This window comes from Petromyzon marinus, unplaced genomic scaffold, assembly GCF_048934315.1.
Source record: "Petromyzon marinus isolate PM22_M1 ecotype Great Lakes invasive population unplaced genomic scaffold, UKy_Petmar_22M1.pri1.0 PM_Scaffold_31, whole genome shotgun sequence".
Taxonomy (NCBI): Eukaryota; Metazoa; Chordata; class Hyperoartia; order Petromyzontiformes; family Petromyzontidae; genus Petromyzon; species Petromyzon marinus.
Window position 1 is genome coordinate 119,882 of NW_027423291.1, and position 6,956 is coordinate 126,837.

General features: G+C 46.3%; 1 long non-coding RNA gene across 1 annotated transcript; it reads right to left on the reverse strand.

Moving 5' to 3' along the window:
* Positions 1-809: 809 nt before the first annotated feature.
* On the reverse strand, positions 810-5,114 carry LOC142923169 (uncharacterized). Its single transcript, XR_012940570.1, has 2 exons — positions 4,919-5,114; positions 810-2,861 (listed from the first exon to the last, which is right to left on the reverse strand). It is a non-coding gene; the product is annotated as an uncharacterized LOC142923169 (long non-coding RNA).
* Positions 5,115-6,956: the final 1,842 nt, after the last annotated feature.

Below are 6,956 nucleotides of genomic sequence, written 5' to 3' on the forward strand. Positions count from 1 at the left end.
CAGCGCTCACGAAGGAGCAGAGGGACCTGTCATGGCTGGCTGTCCGGGACAGGTTGGAGACGCGGGGTAACTTGTACCAGCCGCCAAATGGCGCATACCCCCAAGTGCCTGAGGGGCTGCAACGTGGACGAAACTGCAGCGCATGTGATGGTGGCGTGCCCTTTTGCCCAGGAGGTCTGGAGGAGGAGTAAGCCGTTGCTGGCCCGTTTCGCGCTGTCGAGGGTGACGGCATGGGACGTCATGTGGGGAGAGCTGCGGGGGGTGGGGAGGGAGGACAGGGACCAGGTGTGGGCTGTAATAGGAGCGACGAAGGAGGCGCTGTGGAACGCGCGAAAGAAGGAGCTGGAGGGGTCCCCGATGTCCCCGTTGGAGACATGTTATGTTGCGAGGAGATTGTTGGAAAGGGTGGTGGAGGTGGACCGGGTGAAAATGGGGCGCGATGCCGCAAGGGAACGATGGAAGTGGCCGCTACCCAGGGTGGGCTAGGGCGGTCGGGGGGGGGGGGGCAGGGTTGACTCCGGTCCAGAGGATGGGTCGGTGGCCGAGCGGGGCCTTTATGGTGCGAGCGAGGGGGCGGCCCCTCGGTTTTTGCTTTGTTTTGTTGTCTCCGCTGAGATACTGAATAAAATTTTAAAAACCATACTTACCAGCGAAACGTAGTACCCAAACTGTAAATGTTGTGGATTCACTCTTCAACACACCGGTGGGCTAAAGTAGTGAATTATTTGTCTTTTGTCAATGTGACACTTTTTTTGCTGATTGGCCATGTCGGGTGGTGGAGGGTTACGACACATTTAAAAATAACGCGATCTAACCCAAAAACCTTTATTATGAATAATATTGGTCGCGAAAGCCTACGTGTTAAACTGAGAGGCAACTTAGTTTGTAAACACCCGGGTACTGTATGTCTGGAATCGCATCTTTTACAGAAGGAACCAGATCACGGATTTTATGTACTGTGTTGAATCGGACCTGGATCTTGTTTTTATTCAGGATTTTGGAGATCTTTTTTGTGACCCCCGCAAGGTAAGGTAAGGTGATGGTTTTGAATGGCTCCTCAAGCGGATCCTTCTTCATGACTGGAGTGATGACTTTGCGGATTGTGTAGTCGGAGTAACCATTACCCTTGAGAGCTTGGTGTACGTGCTTGAGTTCACTGGCAATGTGTTCCTGGTCGGAAATGCATTGGGCTCTATGGTATAGAGTCTTGATGAGGGAGTTCTTCTAGGATGGATGGTGGTGGGAATCCGGTTTTAAGGTAGCATCCGCATGGGTAGGTTTCCTGTAGACAGAGTGGCTCATTGAACCATCAGGTCTCCTTTTAATTAGGACATCCAAAAAGGGTAGCTTGCCTTCTTTTTCGACTTCCATGGTAAATCTGATGGCTGGGTGTATGGACTTAATGTGGTCGAGGAATTGGCCTAGAGCAGGCAGGCCATGTGGGCAGATGACAAAAGTGTCATCCACGTACCTCTTCCATAAGGTCGGGCGTAGAGTGGCAGTCTGGATGGCGTCAGTTTCAATTTTTTCCATGAACACGTTGGCTACAACCGGAGATAGGGGGGAGCCCATTGGGGTGCTCTCAGTTTGTTTGTAGAAAGTTCCATTCCAGGTGAAGTATGTGTTGGTTAAGCAGTGTCTCACCAGGGGTGGTACATCAGTATACAGTCCTTGATGAACCAAGTCTTCAATGATTGTGATGGTGTCAAGTACAGGAACTTTGGTGAATAAGGAAGCCACATCAAAACTGGCAAGCAGGTCGTCTGGGGATAGGGAAATACCCTTGATTGTCGATACCAGGTGAGTAGAGTTTAATACTGCAGAGGTGTTTTTTCCAGTAAAAGGTCGCAGGATATCAGACAGAAAACGAGCCAGTTTGTAGGTGGGGGAGTTGATAGGGGAGACGATGGGACGAAGGGTGTATCTTCTTTATGTATATTTGGAAGGCCATATAATCTTGGTGGTCTGGCCACAGAAGGTGGATTTACCACTGGTGATGATGCAGATAATGATGATGAATGCATGGGTAGTCCACTCACATTCGTGCATAATCAGGTGCACGCCCACTCCCCTAGTCACCCCTCCACTAATCTCACTCCCCGAGTCACCCCTCGACTCACCTCACCCCCATTCCCCGAGTCACTCTCACCTCGACTTCTCCACTCTATCGCCAGTCGCCCTGAGGAGGCCCAACTCCGGAGCCTCTCCTAGTGCCACGTTCACTCTCAGCATGAACATCGTGCGGTGCCACCCCCTCCTCTGCTGCATCCCTCCAACTCTTCCTCCGCCGTTGTGAGAATCAGCTCCACGAAGGGCCCCACGCTGTCCCCATCCCTCAATGGACTCGTGTCCTTTGTTGATGAAGACCATTTCATTAAATAATGAGAATTAATTATGCACCCACACAGGTCACCAAAGTAGCCTCAATAGACGTGTTAGGGCAAGTTGTGGATCCTTGTGCTGTGGAACACACGAGGGGGTGGTATGTATTTTGTATACTGAACTTCTTTGGCACGGAACGTAGCCAACCGTGCTAATCGGAGGTGCAGGGGAAGGACATCAAACTCAGCACAAAAAGTAGTTCTAAAGAAATTAGTTTTCAATCAAGATGTAAAAGTGCACAGCTCCAGTGGCTTCCTGATATCAGAAGGAAGAGCGTTCGAGACGGCCGCAGAAGCTCTTCTGAAAGCGCGATGCAGCGACCGTCTTTGTTTGATGGTTCACCAAAATCCGCTGTGGGGATGTGATGTGGCCAACACCATGCACGCGGCCACCTTTGTCTCTCCCAATTGCTGATGTTTATTATAGACACTGCACCAGGTACTCTTTAGAGGGTGAGTCGACCGAGGGAAGGTCCAGGACTGGGTCACACAGACACACACACACAGAAATGATGCCCTATGTCAAATCCAGAGGCTTCTAAGAAAATGGAGGTGTAAGACGGACACAGCTATTACATGGATGAAGGTGTAATACAGATATTTGTGTTAAGGTGGTGCTGCTCACCTGAAAACAATAACAAAAATCCCACCACTCATTCATCTGTTTAATCTTTGATTGGAAAACGCTGGGCGAGACCTGCGACATTCGAGTGAGCTCACCTACTCGCTCACAAACACACAACACTCAACCCAGTCAATCAACATGTTACACACCCTAAATATGACCCGCCTTGTCCTGGGGAAGACCTGCAACATGCTACTGAGCTCACCTCTTCACTCACCTAGTCACCCACTATTGCTATGTCATCCACACACCCACACACTCGCTTATCTTAACAGACCTCAATAATTGACATTTAGCTCCTGAAGATATTGCTACATGCAATAAAACGCGAATGTGTGAGTGATTGAGTGATTGATTGAATGTGTAAGTGAGCATCTGGTTGCGTGAATGAGTGAGCATGTGAGTGTGTGTGTGTAAGGTGAACGGTAGTGTATCGGCGAATGTGCTGTGCTACAAATATGGTGATCCGAGTTCAAATCTCGCTCACCAGTCTATGGGTCTCTGTGTAAGTCTTTACCTCTCTGTAAGTCTATGGGTCTCTGTGTAAGTCTATACCTCTCTGTAAGTCTATGCGTCTCTGTGAGTCTACGGGTCTGGTAAGTTTACTGGTCTCTGTGTGAGTCCATGGGTCTCAATGTGAGTTCATGGGTATCTGTTATCATCATCTGTGTTTGAATGAGTCGATGGCTCTGTGTGATTGACTCCAAGTCTCTCTGTTCGAGTGAGTTTATGGCTTTCTGTGCGAGTCTATGTCTACGTGACTTTACCGAAATAACCAAAGAGTAATTCCTGCAGTCACGAAAGTGCCAAATCAAGTTTGAGTCTATGTCTCTCTGTGTAAGTGAGTACAACATATCCTTGCTTAACGCGGGGGTTGCGTTGTCGAAAATTGCTGCTTAAAGCTATTTTACGTCAAGCAGAACACTTTTCTACAAGGAAAAACGGTAAAGGGGGAGGCTCCGTTTTAGCACAATATAACTTTCATTATTATTTTTAATTGAGAGTACAGTGCACTGTTTTCTATGTTTATTTTAAATGGGTTGTGTATATGTAGAAGATCTATATTATAATCTTTATTTATACTGGAGGAATCTAAAAAGCCCTTTTTCACAGATTTCCAGTTGGGGTGGTACAGAAAGTTACAAGAACAAACGATGCAAAAACACAATCGAAGTGAAAAGTATAGAAAAGGTAAGCAAATCACAAAAAAATAAAAATAAACTATTTTTATCTTACCTAGTAAAGCCCTCTAAGCTATTAGCTTCTATTTCAGAAGCGAACTGGCGACAAATGATAGATGAATGAAGTAGCTTATGACGTGGAAATTTATAGCAGCCAAATAATAACAAAAAATTGTGTTACATTCATCAATATACATACAAAGGACATGAAAGGGAGATATGATGAGTGAAAACTATAAGGGAGTGAGTGAGATGACACTACACACAGATGCTGGAACAAAGGCTGAGGAAGAGGATGACACGCCACGTAACACAGTGCGCACCGGTACAGCAACAGCTCCCAGCAATACAGAACAACGCTGCCAACACCCACACCACTCATAAGAGCAGTCTGTCATGTGCTAATCGAGTTATAGTGGGTGTGGTGTGCGCTAAGCGAAACACATTACATAAAAGACGAGGATGTACTGCATATAGTCCTCTACGTCAGTGAGTCTATGTCTCTCTGTGTGAGTCTGTGCGAGTGACTCTATGGTTCTCTGTGTGGGTTAATCAATGGTTCTCTGTTTAAGTGAGTCTATGTGTCTCCATGTGAGTGAGCCTATGGCTCTGTGTCAGTGAGACTTTGGCTCTCTGTGTGAATGTACTCTGTGAGTGAGTCTATGGCTCTCTGTGGGAGTAAGTGGGTCTCTAAGGCCACCACCATCTTGCCCCCTGCCCAGTGCGTCCACCTGCAGAAGTCTATTGTCCACCGCTCCAGACCGCACAGATATCCGACGTCCACCTCCAGCACAGACACCAGGAGATTCTTAAACCTGGTGGTGGAAGTAAGGACACGAGAGGAGTAATAGTCAACCACCATTACCACCATCAATACCACCATTACAACCACCAAAATCACCACTATTGTTAACACCACCATCAATATCACCACCACCACAACGATCACAATCAAAATTACAATCACAATACTCTTTGGTTCTTTCGGTAAAGTCACGTAGGTAGAAAAGATAATAGATCACGACGTTTCGATCGCAACACAAGCAACCATCATCAGGTGAAAAAATATAGCGAGAAAGCTGCTGAAACACGAAGTTATATTGGCTTGAGATAAGCTCAGCCCAAGGGTAAGTGGGCGGGGCTAGAGGTAGAATTTGCATGTAAATACAACACCACATCGTGGAAAAGGAAAGAGAGACACAGACACCGAGAGACATCCACACACAGAGAGAGGCACACACAGAGACACACGAGAGACGCATATAGAGAAAAACACACCGGCAGAGAGAGACAACCACACAGGTAGATGCAGAGAAAGATAGACACAGAGAGAATTACATAATTGCCCATGAATTACTATGGTGTGACAATGCCAATTACCAATGTCAAAGGGAACATCAATGAATGGTAAATGTGGGGTAATATCCCCAGAAGAGCATGTAGACTACATTAAAAAATAAAATAATCAGGCAATATAATATCACATATGGGTTCAGTTTAAAGTTTACTTATGACAAATAATATTGAAATAATTGTGCTCCATAGATATTCTTAATGGTCAAGTTACATAAACATCACGGAATCACTTAAGCTGACCATTTAAAAAGACATTAATTCCAAGATGTTGAGCAAAGGAAATTGTTTGGAAGTTCATCTCACACCAAATACATGTTACTATTAATCTAAATCTGCATAGTTCTTGATCAGCAAAGTCGCAAACATGTTTTAACACAAGCAAGGAGTTCGGTGTAAAGCTGTTAAGCAAATTAACCACCGCACACGGTTGTAAAGCTCTCTGCCTCAAAGACAGCACTCTACCAAGTGTCACGACGCAGCTGCACACGCCACATGACAATAGGCGGAGTGAATGAATCTAAGTAGACACTGACCCTGTCAAAGGGGATCCCATGTCTAGAGTATTTGTGGCTGGTGCTACACATTTCTAACGTGATTAGCCATTTAGCAGATCTATCATTTGTGGACAGGTCGCTTCTGGAAAACAGCCACATAGCTCAGTGGGTCTCACCTGGTAAAATAAAAATAGTTTATAGAGTTCGTTCTGCCTCAACGCGTGTTTTCATAACGCCAATTGGATATAGCACGATGGATGTATTAGGGAACACGTTTTATGACACGGATGCTAAGTGGATATAACGCGATTGAGTCAACAGAACCACGTCGCGCGAGTAGGAATGTGCGGTTGTACGGCTGCCTGGGCACAGCGTCACACGAGGCATTGGGATGCTGCTGGATGCTTCCTGATGCTCCCCACGCGCCTCGGTCTTTGTTCAGCCGACACACGCATCTCACGCTGTTATCACGGACTGTGCTTTACCCTGTATTAGTCATTGTAACGAGGGAGTTTACACAACGCGGTGTTATTCAGCAACGCAACTACCGCGTTATAGAACACTGCAGTAAATATTGTCGCGGTGTGGAAGGAGCAATGAACGTCATCTTGTGGCATGGAAAGGCATCGCAGCCCTAGCGAGCAGCCAGAGACAAAGCCTGCACGCACGGCAAAGTTGTGATTGACCCGGGGACTATTAGCAAGTGACACGTATGGACTAATGGTTACTCTAAATGACGATGTTGACGTTGGTTAACGTGCTACAAATATGCTGAAGGCACATCGCATTAGCTCTGACAAATAGCGGACTTTTTAAAGTTATCGTTTACAATGGTTAATTTGTATATCATGCCAAGTGAGTAATTTGCGTGTGGACCCTGACAGCGGCACTCAATGTCCAACTCTTGCGAATGCTCTCA